The sequence below is a fragment of the Phyllostomus discolor genome, chromosome 13 (assembly GCF_004126475.2).
Source record: "Phyllostomus discolor isolate MPI-MPIP mPhyDis1 chromosome 13, mPhyDis1.pri.v3, whole genome shotgun sequence".
Lineage (NCBI taxonomy): Eukaryota > Metazoa > Chordata > Mammalia > Chiroptera > Phyllostomidae > Phyllostomus > Phyllostomus discolor.
This window is the reverse complement of record NC_040915.2, coordinates 45,938,892-45,952,005: the sequence shown is the minus strand read 5'-3', so window position 1 is coordinate 45,952,005 and position 13,114 is coordinate 45,938,892.

Below are 13,114 nucleotides of genomic sequence, written 5' to 3'. Positions count from 1 at the left end.
GCTGGGTGTTTCCACGGGGCAGAGCACTAGACCTTGTATGTTCTTACAGCGTTAGAGCTTGCATTAGTCAAAATTCATTCAGTCGGAAATCCAGCCTTACATGATTTCCGCAAAACAGGGCATTGCTTAGCTCTCATGCAGAGAGGTCCGGGCTGGAGCTGGCCTTGGGGACTACTGTCCCCCATATGCAGAGCTCACCAACCACCCCGAGCTCGGTTCTCCCTCTGGGTCGACTCCCTCCGTGGGGAGCGGCAGAGCCCCACACAGCTGCAGGTGCCCCTGACACCAGCTGGGGCATGCTTGTCCCTCCCCTCCCTAGCTTCCATGTGAGACCCGCGGACTCGAGTCTCTCTGCTGCCGTGGGCCAGAGTGCTGCGGGTTTCAGGGCAACTGTGTGCACAAGCAGCTGGGTCGGGGAGCGGGAGCTCCCCAGTGGGAGGAAGGGAGCTGATAGGAAAGCAAGAGCGGGGTGGGGTGGGGGGCGGGGGTTGTTCAGGAATGCAGAGCCAGGCCGAGGAAACAACCGTCATCCACCATAAAACCAATTCACCACCAACTGGGACCTCAGAAACTCTCAAAGGATTTCACTGCGTTCGGTAAGTACCTTTTGCACCCTGTGTGGCGCCATGAGCTATGTGTTAGGAGCTGGGGCAGTAAACACCCTCAAGGAAAAGTCCCTGTTCCTGAAGACTTCCCGGTCGGACACGGGGTCAGATGTGGAACCCGGCCAGTGCGGCCCAACACCGGGACATGCAGTGGTCTGGGGCCGTGCCCTTCACTCTACCCTGCTGTGGGGTGAGGGGGGCCGCAAAAGAGATGTGCCTTTTGTACTGAGCCTCGAAGTTACGGTAGGGAGACTGGCAGGTGGAGAGGGGTGGGCCAGGGTCCTTTAGCAGAGGAAACAGAAGCAAAGGAACAGAGGGGAGGAAGTGCCTGGTGGACCCCGAGAGGGTCAGGGGATTCCCAGCTGGCTAAAGTGGGGTGTCATGTGTTTGGGTAGGGTGGGGGTCCTCAAACATGGCTGCATGTTAACCCCCCAAACCTGTGCATGTTCCCATATGTGGCAGCAGGGACTCTGCAGAAGGAATCAGGCAGAAGGAACCTAAGGTGAGGAGGGCCGCCTGGGTCACCCAGGTGGGCCTGAGGGGCGATCGCGAGCGTCCGGAGAGCAGAGTCATAGGAGGTGCTGCAAACACGGAAGCAGCTCGAGAAAGGGCACTGGGACGGGGCTGCAGCCGAGGGATGTGAGCCGTGCCCTGGAGCCCCCAGAAGGCAGCAACCAGACAGGCCAGCCCCTTGAGTTTGGCCCTGCAAGGCCCATCATGGTCCTCTGACCTCCAGAACCGTAAGATAATACACCTGTGCCCTTTTAACCCACGGAGTCCGTGGCGATTTGTTACAGCTGCAGAAGGAAACTAATGCAGGTGGGGTGGGCAATGGGAGATGGGTCCGGTTAGGAAGACCTTGTCTGCCCAGCAGAGAAGTAAGGGCAGGGCAGGGAAGTGAGGGACTAGTCTAGGCAGCCTGATTAGACGGGTGTCCAAGAGAGAGAAGTCTGGCATGGTTGTAGAGAGCACGGCGGGGAAGAGGAGGGTGGGGACCAGAGGCTGAAGCCCAGTGAGGTTTTTAGGAGCTCGGGGCGATGATGGTTCAGTATGGGGCCAGTGGGGGTGGAGAGGTGGAGACGGATGGGAAGTTGTTTCCGAGTTGTCCAAGAGCTGGATCAGGGAGCGCTGCAGGAAGGGGTGGGGTGGGATGGGGTAGCAGGGGGTAGGTGGGAGGGGCCGGGCCTGGGGGTGACCAGTGGGCACGGCCACGGGCAAGGGGCTCCTGGGAGCTGAGGTAGAGCGCGCCAGAAGGGGAGGAACGGAGTTCTTTTTGACTTGAATCAGTGAGACGCTCGTGCTGGTGGCTCGAGGCCCAGGGCAGGGGGCCTTTCTCCTTCCCCATCCTGCTTCACCTCTCTGCCTGATACAAAGACACGAGTCACGCGGCAACCCCGCACTCAGCCCTTGGCAAGGACTGGGGGATAGCGTTCCCAGTCGGCCCTGGGAGGCGGGTGCTCTAATCGCCTCCATTTCACAGACGAGGAAACTGAGGCTCAGAAAAGGGAAACGACTTGCCCAGGGTCACCTGACTAGCCAAGAGCAGGCCTGGCATCGAACCCCGGGCCGTCTTCACTTGGGAGGGAAGTGACGCTGGCCAGGAGGGGGAAGGGTCACGGCCGTGACGGTGGGCACGTGGGTCTGCAGGTGCTGCAGGGCACCTAGAGGGAAACAAACAGCGGGTGGGGGGTGGAGAGGCAGGAGGGGTCCGGAGCTCAGAAAATGAAAGGTGTGGGGATGTATTGTACACACACGCCACGCCCACGGGGTAGAAGTTGCCCGAGTGTCCTCATGCCCTGGCCGCTTCAGGGAGAAAGAGCGAGCAGGCCAGCAGGAGGGGGAAGCCGCAGCCTTTTAATGACCGGACCTGGGAGGGCCCACACCATCACTTGGGAACCATTCAGTTCGTTGGAAGCCGGTCCCTAAGTCCAGCCCGCTCACAAGGGGACTAGAATTAAGCTCCACTTCTTAAAGAGGCATGTTGGAGAATGTGTGGGCAGGCCTTTTAAAGCACCATGCCATGAAGTCACACTTCCCTCGAACACTTCATTCATGATTTGGGTCACAGGGCTACCCCTGCCCCAGTCCCTGGTCCGGGAATGGTGCTAAGAACGGTCACGTCAGGGGCCACGCTCAGCTTCCTGGAGGCCTGAGGCTGTGTGGGAGAAGGGGGACACCTGAACAAGACGGGTGTTTGGGGAGAAAGGAAAGAATGGCTGCTCGTGGAGACTTCACACCCAGCGTTTCAGGAGGACCCTGGGGGTGAGTGACTGTGACAGGCGGGGCCGGTATTTCAAAGGAGGAGGAGCTAGGTTTAATACTCGATTAAGTCCCAGGTTTTACTAACGTGTGTTGACCCAAGGGAGAAGGAAAAGAAGATGAATGGAGACTCCTCTCTGACTCGGAACGCTGCTTTGTCCCCTCTGCCCTAGAAATTTCGTCACTCGTGTCCTCTGCAAAGACACAAGAATCCTTTTATCACTGAGTCTTTGCGAAAGTGCTGTTTCCTCATGAAAGTCAAGGCCGCGTGAGTTAAAGGATCTAACGTGAAGCCCAGACAGGTTTTGTTTTCCGACTGAACGGAAACGCACAACATAAAATTAACCATTTAAGGGGGAGCAATTCCGTGGCATTTGGGACATTCGCCATGTTGTATGCCCACCACCTCTGTCTAGTTCCAAAATGTTTTAGTCGTCTCGAGAGGAGACCCCACAGCTATTAGCAGCCACTCCTCATTCTCCACCACCCCCACCCCCAACTGCCCGCCCCCCCCCCCCAGCCCTGGCAACCCTCAGCCCCCCTTCTGTCCCCCGGAGGTCGGCCTGTTCTGGACACTGCATGTACCTGGAATCCTGTACTACGTGGTTTTGTGTCTGCCTTCTTTCACTCAGTACAATGTTTCTGAGGCTCATGCCCGGTGGTATGTATTGGAACCTCATTATTTTAAAAGATAGTTATCCCTTTTTTTAAGATTTATTTATTCATTTTTTAGAGAGGGAAGAGAGGGAGAAAGAGAGCGAGAGAGAGAGAGAGAGAGGGAGAGAAACATCAATGTGCGGTTGCTGGGGGCCATGGCCTGCAACCCAGGCATGTACCCTGGCTGGGAATCGAACCTGCAATACTTTGGTTTGCAGCCCAAGCTCAATCCACTGAGCTACGCCAGCCAGGAGAACCTCATTTTTTTTTTTTTTTTTTACAGCTGAATGATATTCCATTGTTTTGACAGGCCGCTGGTGTTGATCCACCCGCCCAATTACGGACACTTGGGATGGTTCGCCTTTTGGCTGCTGCGGATGGTGCTTCCAGTGCCTGTTTTCAATTGTGGGAGGTGTCCACCTCAGAATGACATTGCTGGGTCGTACGGTGCTTCTGTGTTTAGCTTCCTGAGGAACCAACACACTGTTTTCTACGACAGCCACACTAGTTTGCACGCCCACCAGCAGTGTCCGAAGCAGTTTCCCATGCCTCCACGTCCTCGTCAGCGCCTGCCGCTTCCTGTTGTTCTGAGCGTGGCCGTGCCAGTGGGTGAGAAGTGGCGAGACAGCTTCTACAGGTGTCCATCAACGACCTGATTATCTATGTCAAACCAACAGGGTCCAAATCTTGCATTTGACTTTTCCTTTAAAAAAAAAAAAGCAAGGGGGAGGAAACCCTAGACCTCTGCCCTTCATTCATGCTCATGAGGGTTGGCCTTGGAGCAGTTTGAGGTGGGAAATAAATGCGGTTAGGAGGGTAAGTTCATGGACATGTGCTTCATGTCGAAGAACGGCACACTTAAAATGGTTAAAACTGCACCTTTTACATATAGTTTGTCACAGTCAAAAATGAAAAGAGTGGGTTGTGAAGATTAAAGGGCATGATCCACCTAAAGTACTTAGAAAAGAGCTTGGCATAGGATAAATATATACATTATGTGTTTATATATTATATATTATGTATATTATTTGCATATATCTATATCTCAACCGTTATTTGCTGGGTGAACTCAGCGGGGGCTGGTTCTGACACCGGCTGCTCCCTAGCCGTTTGCAGCACGGTTAGGATTGCTCAGCGATTCTGGTCACTCCGCTCCAACATTTGAGCAGAGCGGACGCAGTGCGGGCTGCGGTGGGGCACACCGTGGGAGCGGACGTGGGTGTCAGTGTTACACGGAACTACGGACAGGGTGATCCTCCCCGTACAGTCTTCAGGTCAGCGGATTCAAACACAGTAAAAAAAAGGGGGGGGAGGGGATTAAGAAGTGATAAATCTGCCTCCTCGGTTCCTGGCTCCCCAAGGCTTTCCCAACAGGCCCAGCGGGCACCGGCAAGGCCTGGCTCTGGCCACCGTGGGATGGCCTGTCACCTCCGCTGCTGCAGGTCTGTGCTCTGAATGCACGGCACCCAGGGTCTCTGTGGGCCTGCGGTGGGGAGGGCCAGACCGGCAGGTCCCGAGGAAGACAGACACGCAGGCACAGGCCCTCACCGCCCAGCCACTCCCTCTCCCTTCCCGACAGCCCCTAGCCTTTCTCTCCCTCTGGGCCACGGAGGCTGCAGGAGGGTCAGCTCCGCCCAGCTCGTATTGTTCATCTGGAAGGGGGTGGAGAAGCGTGTGGGTGAATCCATTGCTCAGTCGCTGGAGGTAAGTCTACGAAAAACAAGTCCTGAAACGTAGTGTAAAACAGCGTAAGTTGAAATGGGTTAGATTAGTACGGTGGGATATTATTCGGTCTTAAAAAAGGACAGAAATGCTGACACGTGACGCAACCTGGATGAACCTCGTGCGGAGTGGAAGAAGCCAGACACCATCGGACAACAGAGCGCAATGCCACTTACCGAGGTCCCTCGAGGAGTCACGTTCACACCGATGGGGGCACTGCCGGGGTTCCCGTGGACTGAGGGTGGGGGGATGGGGAGGTGGTGGTTAGTGGGGACTGAGTTTCGGTGGGAGGTGGTTAAAAAGTTCTGGAGGGGGGTGGTGGCCATGGTTATAAAAAAATGTGAATGTACTCGACACCGCGGAGGAGGACGAGGAGAAGCGAGCGGACCAGGGGAGTGAGTGCTAATGGGGGTGGGATTTCCTTTCGCGATGAGGGAATGCTCTCAAGTTACACTGTGGTGGTGGTTGCACAACTCTGTGCACGTGCTGAAAACCACTGACTTGTGCACACGTAAGTGCATGGATGACATAAAATGTGAATTACATGTCAGTGCAGCTGTGGGGAGAATAGTCCCGGTTGGACAACTCAGGGAAGGCCCGGAGTTAGATTCTCCGCTTCCGTTTGCCTTTCTCTCACTCATCTCTCCCTCCTCTCTTCCCGGCCTTCACTGCTCGGACACTTCCTGGCCTGGAACACTTTCAAGCACCTGCTCCATGCCTTTCCCCCTTCTAAATCCAGCGTTGGGGAGTGTCCTGCTAACCAGGGACGCCCTTGGAGGAATGGGGGAAAGGAGAGGGCTTTAAGGTCGGCCTGGAATGAAAGGTGCGTTTGTACAGTGGTGTGATAACATTGCCCAACACGGTGAGATCAAAGGGTTCCATCAGGCCGAGGAGGAGGAAGAGTTGAAAATCACAGACTCGAAGACCATGCCGAACATCTGCATGAAAGCTGGAGACGCCATCCCCGTGCCTCGCCATCTAATCTCCACAAGCTGGGCTTGGGTCATTGGGCACCGGGGCTCTTGTCATCTGCCTGCAGGACAACCTCCGAAAGCTCCCGTGCAGCTCAAGGACGCCCGCCGCAGCTCTCAGTGTCGGTCAAGGACAAGGAGGATGACCTTCGCAAGGTCATGCGATTGCATTTCTGGAGAACCAGTCTATCTGTCAGGGTTCTCCGGAGACACAGAACCAACAGGAGATATACGAGGGGGAGCCCAAACCCCAGAATTATCTTCTGGAGGGCGGGCCTCTTGTAGAACAGGCTTCACCTGCTAGGTTAGTGTTCTAGGAACCCATCTGCATCAGTGTGCCAGCTGGTGGTGTTGTGAGAGGCTGTGTTTGGCGTCGGTGAATATCTTTTTTGGGGGGAGAGCTCTTTCAACGTGCCTGCCCATTTCATCATGGATGATTTAGGAGCGCACCTGCCCGCCCTGTGTGGAGTGTTGCAGTTTTTGACCAAAAAGGGCATGACCCCCATGTACCACCCTCCCTATTCACTCTCACCCTGAGTGACTTTCTTTTGTTTCCCCAGATGAAAAAAGTCCTCAAGGGGAAACGTTTTGCCAACATGGAAGAGGCGAAACAACGAAACAAAAATGGCAGAAGCACTAAAGGGCATCAAAATCGAGTTCAAAAACTGTTTTGAGCAGCGGGAAAAGTGTCTTGGTACGTGTACTGCATCAAATGGAGAGTACTTTGAAGGTGATTGAAGTTTAAACACATAAGGATAAATTCCGGGTTTTGGGGGGTCCCCCTTCTATAGATGGGATTGGCTCGCTTGATTTACAGAGACTCCGAAGTCCCACAGTCTGCCTGTCTGCAAGCTGCAGGCCCAGGGAAGTTGGAGGTGCGGTTCTAGCGTAAGGCCACAGGCCTGAAAGCCAGAAGAACTGTTGCCACACGTTCCGGTCCAAGTCCAAAGGCCTGGGAAAAAGGAGTGCTGGCGGCCTGATTCCCAGTCCGAGGGCAGGAGAAGACCCACGTCCCATCACGTGGGCGGGCAGAGGGGGAGAGCACTCAATGCGTCTGCCCACTCGCCCTGGAGCCCTGGACAGGGCGATCTGTGGAGCCTGCCAGTTCAAATGTTACTTTTTTCTAGAAACACTCTTACAGACGCATCCAGCAACAATGTGTGATGAGATACCCGGGCACCCTGTGGCCCAGGCCCCAGGCGGGGTGACGTACGAAATTAACCCTCGTGAGCAGCTCTGCAGGAACGTCCCCGGTGCTGTGCTCATCAGGACGGTGCTTGCGGTCCCGAGGAGGTGACGGGGGTCTGAATGCCACCAACTGCGTAAAGGAGGCTTCTCGGCTCTCCTCTGAACGCCGGGAGGAGTGTTTAAACTGATTTTCAAATGTCCCATCTCACTACGATATGTAACGAAAAAGGGCCACAAGTTCTTTCCTCCCTGCATGCCCTGCCTGTGCAAAGGGATTTTGCAGGTTATTCTATCAGGAGATTTGAAGTCTGCTCTGGCTGGTGTAGTGCAGTGGATTGAGCGTGGGCCTGCGAATCAAAGGGTCTCTGGTTCGATTCCCAGTCAGGGCACATGCCTGGGTGGCAGGCCAGATCCCCCCATCCCAGGTAGGGGGTGCACAAGAGGCAACTGCACATTGATGTTTCTCTCCCTCCCTTCCCCTCTCTCTAAAAATAAATCAATGAAAGAGAGAGAGAGAGCTGAAGTCTACTCCCCCATCCCTCAAATCTGGGCTTGGCCCTGTGTCTGGCTTTGACTTAAATGTGACAGGAGAAACCGTGACGCAAGCACCGATCTGGAAAGCACCTGTGTCTTGGGGCTTCTCGTGCTTCTCTTGGGAACCTTGTTACCGCTGCCACTCGAACACGCCCAGGCTAGTCCGCTGGACGATTAGAGATGTGTCGGCGAGCTGTCTTTACCGTCCCCGGCTGACACAGACCTGATTGCCACATCGTCACTAGGCCCTCGTAGACCACCCGACCCCAGTCGAGCCGGCCCAGGGTGGGAGAAGGATTGGTCAGCTGACCCACGGAATTTTAAGAAACAATAATGTTCGTGGTTGTAGGCCAACACGTTGGGGGGTGGGGGTGGTTTGTTACACAGCAAATGCTAACAGATACACAAACGTTCAGGATGTTCTTAAAAAGGCTTCTGTAACTTTAAAAAGCATTCGTGTGTCAGGATCCCTGAGTCATTTTCAGGAAACTTGAAGCCCAGCATCTGCTGGCTGCTGCGTGAAGACCGGCACTGTACGGGCCCTCCGAGGCCAGCAATGAACCCCTTGCGCAATGGAAGAGAACCCCCGCGCAGAGGAGAGGGGAACCAATGGTCGCAGGACCCCTGCTCCGACCCCCTCTAAACCCACAGAAGGCTAGTGACCGAGAGCAGTTCCCGGGGGAAGGCCCCTCATGCTGGCTTAGCTCTAGGGTCTTTCTGATGGACTGGACGGACAGAGTCCCGAAGGCCTTCAAGGACACATTAACGGGGAGAGAGGTGAGCTTTACCCAGGGCTGAAGGCAAACTCCGCCCAGACCACGTGGGATGGAAACACGTGGGTCGGAAGGGCTAGCTGTCCACCCGTCCCCTCACTGCCTGGAAAGGCTCGGGTCATTAGGGGGTGGCCTTGGACACCAGGCCCGCCGCAGGGGCCCCTGGCTGTAGCAGTGAGCAGGCAGGGCTAGGAAGCATGTGCCGTTTCGGGTTCAAAGAAACACGCACGTATAAATGGAGGATTAGTCTCTATCAGATGAAAGCAGCTTAGGTTCACTAAGTGCCTGTTAGGTACAGGTGCACTCCATCTCGCTGGCGGGAGCGAAGCTTCGGCAGCACCTGTTTGGCCAATACGGCATCTCAGCCGAAAACAACACGCAGATGGGACAGGAAGGGGGGCAGGGGTGAAAAGTTCCCGAGACAGGCTCCTCCCTTCCGTGTCTGTGACCTAGCGCGCACTGCCTAGAAGTTGAGGACGGCAGCTTGTGGTGGGACACAATGCCATTAAAGTGGTGGAGACGGGAACCGAACTGACGGTGGGAGGTGAGGACGGGCCAGGCCGGCAGGGAGCGACCTTGGGTGGCTGGTGCCACGTCTCTGCCCTGGTGTTGCCATCCCCGGGGCGAGCGCCAAAGAAAACACTGCAAAGAAGAGTGCCCCGTGAACCGGGGGAGCGCTAGACAAAGGTTATGCCTTGGGACGCCCTCACGTTTTATTTTGTCATGTTTTGGGAAAGAGGTAATGTGAGCATGGTAAAACCAGTTTCCAAAAGTAAACTTTCAAACGGTGAAAAGGAATATGGTAAGTCAGTCTTTCTCTTCCCTAGGACCAGGCTTTTTGTGCCCCGTCTAGAAATATTCTATGCATATGTGGATAGTAAAATAAACATATATGATATATGTATACACACACACATACTCATACTTCCCTTTGGTTTAACACAAGTTGGCGTATACCATAAAAAATATCCTATACTTATTTATTATTTGATTTTAAAATGTTCTGGTTTTGGGCTTAACACCAGGTCTCGCTCCCGCCCAACTTTATTGAGGTGTAATTGACAAATAAAACTGTACGTACTCAAAGCATACAACGTGATTTGATATTTGTAGACATCGTGAACTGATTACCACAGTCCAGTGAACTGACACACCTATCCCCTCAGGCAGTTCTGCCTTCGGAATTTGCTTGTTTGCAAGCAACAAAGGCTTAGAGGGCCTTTGGGTCCCTGCGGAGATCCGCTCTTTCCTGCTGAGCAGCTGAGGACACTCCAGGTTCCCTCGTCGCCTGTGGGACGCCCTGCAGGGCCTTCCACCATCCCCTGTGGATGCAGTTTCTACTCCAGGCTCTCACCAGCGCTGCTGCGATTATCTTCGTACATTCGGCTTTTCGCCCTTGTTGGGAAGGTGCTATTCCAGGTTCAATAGGCGCTGCTAGCTTGTCCCCTGCAGATGGTGACGTCTACAAGAGAAAGCTCTCTGTCTCATCAAGAAACAGGCAGTCATCGGGGGGCTGGCATCTGATGAAACCAAGGAGAGAAGTTCATTTTTCCCCTCGGGCCCCCTCGGGCCTTCACTGTCTCATGAGGCAAAGTGGTGGAGAGCCCACACACCGGAGACAGACCGCCCGGGTTCAGATCCCAGCTCTGCCATGTGCTGAGTGCCACCTGCAGCAAAGTGACGGGACCTCTCTGTGTCTCAGTCCCCTCATCGGTCAGATGAGGAGAGCAATCCCAGCTACTTCGGGGTTTCTCAGCCAACCTGGGCACGACTGCTACGAAGGGCTGGGCGGTCCTGTGTTCGGGAAGGTGGGGCTGTGCTGTGCCTTGTGGATGTTGAGCAGCACACCTGGCCTCTACCCACTAGATGCCAGTAGTCTTTCCCCTTCAACTGTGACAGACGTAAGTGTCTCTAGACACTTCCAAATGCCCTCTGAGGGCGGGGCAACGTCCTCCCCTCCTGGCGAGCATCAGTGGCTGCCTGTGAGGGTTCTATGAGTGAGTTATCGTGTCAAGAGCACTTAGAACAGGGCTGGTACATAGTAAATGCTATAGAAAGGTCTGCAATTAGTACCACTCCTGAGCCCTAAGGCTTACCTTATGGAAAATAAATAGTTTCAATAATAACTGGGCTAGAGCGAGACAGGGAGCATTGTTAAGCCCGTATCTGATTCCACTCGGGAACAAGACTCCGGTCCCTCTCCTAAGATCATGAGTCAGCAGTGTCAGTATTAATCACAGTCTGATCCCTCCGGGGTTCGACTGAGGGGCTCTGGGTATCCTGTAGCAAACTTAACAAGACCCCGTTGCTAATGGCCAGGTCGGCTGTTGCTGGTGCTGCATATGTCCTCTCCTGCATTTTCCACGTGGTGCCTGCCTCACGTCACCTCTGAGCTTTCCATAAATCCGTGGCCCCTGAAACAACAGGCTGTCCGCAAAATTCCCCCCAGAAGGGGGGGGGGGGCATCCGAAGGCAAAAAGGGAGAAAGAGGAAGAATAAAAAGGCTGAGTTTCTTTAAATTTCTGGCTCCATACAGCAGAAGCAATTCCAATGAAAAATAAAGAATTCTTTCTTCTGTGTCTGTTTCAGCTGGCATCCAGCTTTTGCCTCGTGAATAATGTCACCGCATCGTTATTCTGTCCCACAAGGTAAGACAAAATGAGCAACTCAACAACCAGAAGTGTGCTTGTGGGGAGGAAAGGGCTCATTCAAAAGCTTTTTCAAATGATGTTGTTGTGTTCCCTACTATTTTACCACACACCCTTGGGTTTGTTTTTTTTTTTCAAACTTATGTGAAAGTTGTTACTTTGCATACAAGGTGTATAAATAATGCCTCTTGGAAGTACCCCCCCCCCCCCCCCCCGCTTTTTTAACTGCTTTTAGTCTTTTGGGATTCCTGGAGTGTCTACAAATAGATTAGCCTCTAAGAATTCTGAGTAACCATGGTTAGAAAAAAAACACTGGTTTAATTAGCCATGGTCCTATTTTTGAAATTACATCTGCGCTCTCTCTCTCTCTCACTCTTTCTCTCAGATGAGGATTGGTCTTTGCAAAAACTTCAAGATGATGGATTTTTGGGGGGGGGGGGGAGTGAGGGGAGTGCGTGTTAGTTTTGATTTGAATTAATTTTCATGCTTTTGAAAGTGAAATCAAGAGCATTGAGTGAATCATGTAGCATCATACATTAAACATGATCGACTGGAGAGAGCTGAAGAGAAATGATTGCGGGTAAATGAATCGCTGGGAATCCTGGATCACCGGATGTGTGCTGCTGCTGTACTGAGTGACGGCAAATCACCGTCTGCATTTCTGCTTTGCATGGCGACATCGGTTTTTCATCTCTAAATCCCCAGACTTGATTAATCATTGAAGTGATGAAAATTAGAGCGCCACGTGCCTTGCTGAAGGGGCACGGAGAATCAGAAAGCAAGTGCAGAATCCGCAGGACTCAATACCCAAGTTTGAAAGTCTTGACCTGGTTTCTCACTTGATCCTATTTTTCATTTCCGAAATAGTGGTTGCAATGGCCACCGCTTTTTTAGAAGGTAAAATTGTAGCAATACTTCTTAATATCAGAACTCTTTCATGAGTGTTTCTCATTGCCTGCGATGACAACTCTCCAATGATACTTGGTTTTGTTTAAATGCGTGTCCCCGAAATCATTTGGGGTGGGGGGTGGTACTCGAAAATTTAATGTTTATCGGATACAATATTAGTCCCTGACTTCAGCATTTGTCTTTAAAGAATTCTGAATGCACACGGAAATCACAGGAACTCACTTTTTGGGGGGTTGTTTATATTAGTTATCTTTTGCTGCATACAAATCACCCCCAAATCTGTTCACTTAGACAACCAAAGGGTTAGGAATCTGGTGTGGTGTTGCTGAGCGTCTCTAGTTCCGGGTCTCAAACAAAGCCTAGTTAAGGCGCACTGACCGGGGCAGAGGTCATATCAAGGACTGATCGGGCACAATCTGCTTCCAATCTCGCTCGAAGGGCTGTAGGCAGCCAACAGGCAGCCCTCACTGCAGTGGGGGGGCGGGGCTCTCCAGAGGGCAGCTCTGACATGGCAGCTGTCTTTCTTCAAAGCAAGTGAGTGGCAGAGGGCAGTCCCAAATGAAAGTCACAGTACATTGTAAACTAATCTTGGAAGTGAGAACCCCTACTTTTTTCTTTTTTGTTAGAAAGAAGCCACCAGGTCCAGCTTATATTCAAGTAGAGGGTATTTCACAGGGTCTGAACACCAGGACAGGATCATATGGGGTCATCTTCGGCCGCCTGCCACACCATTTCGTCATAAGGCACATAATCCTGTCATTAGGTAAAGCCCTGTCACACCACAGTGGCTGTTAGATAACCATCACTTCAGGTGTCCAGAATTCAGGCGAAGAGTTTACAGTAATAGA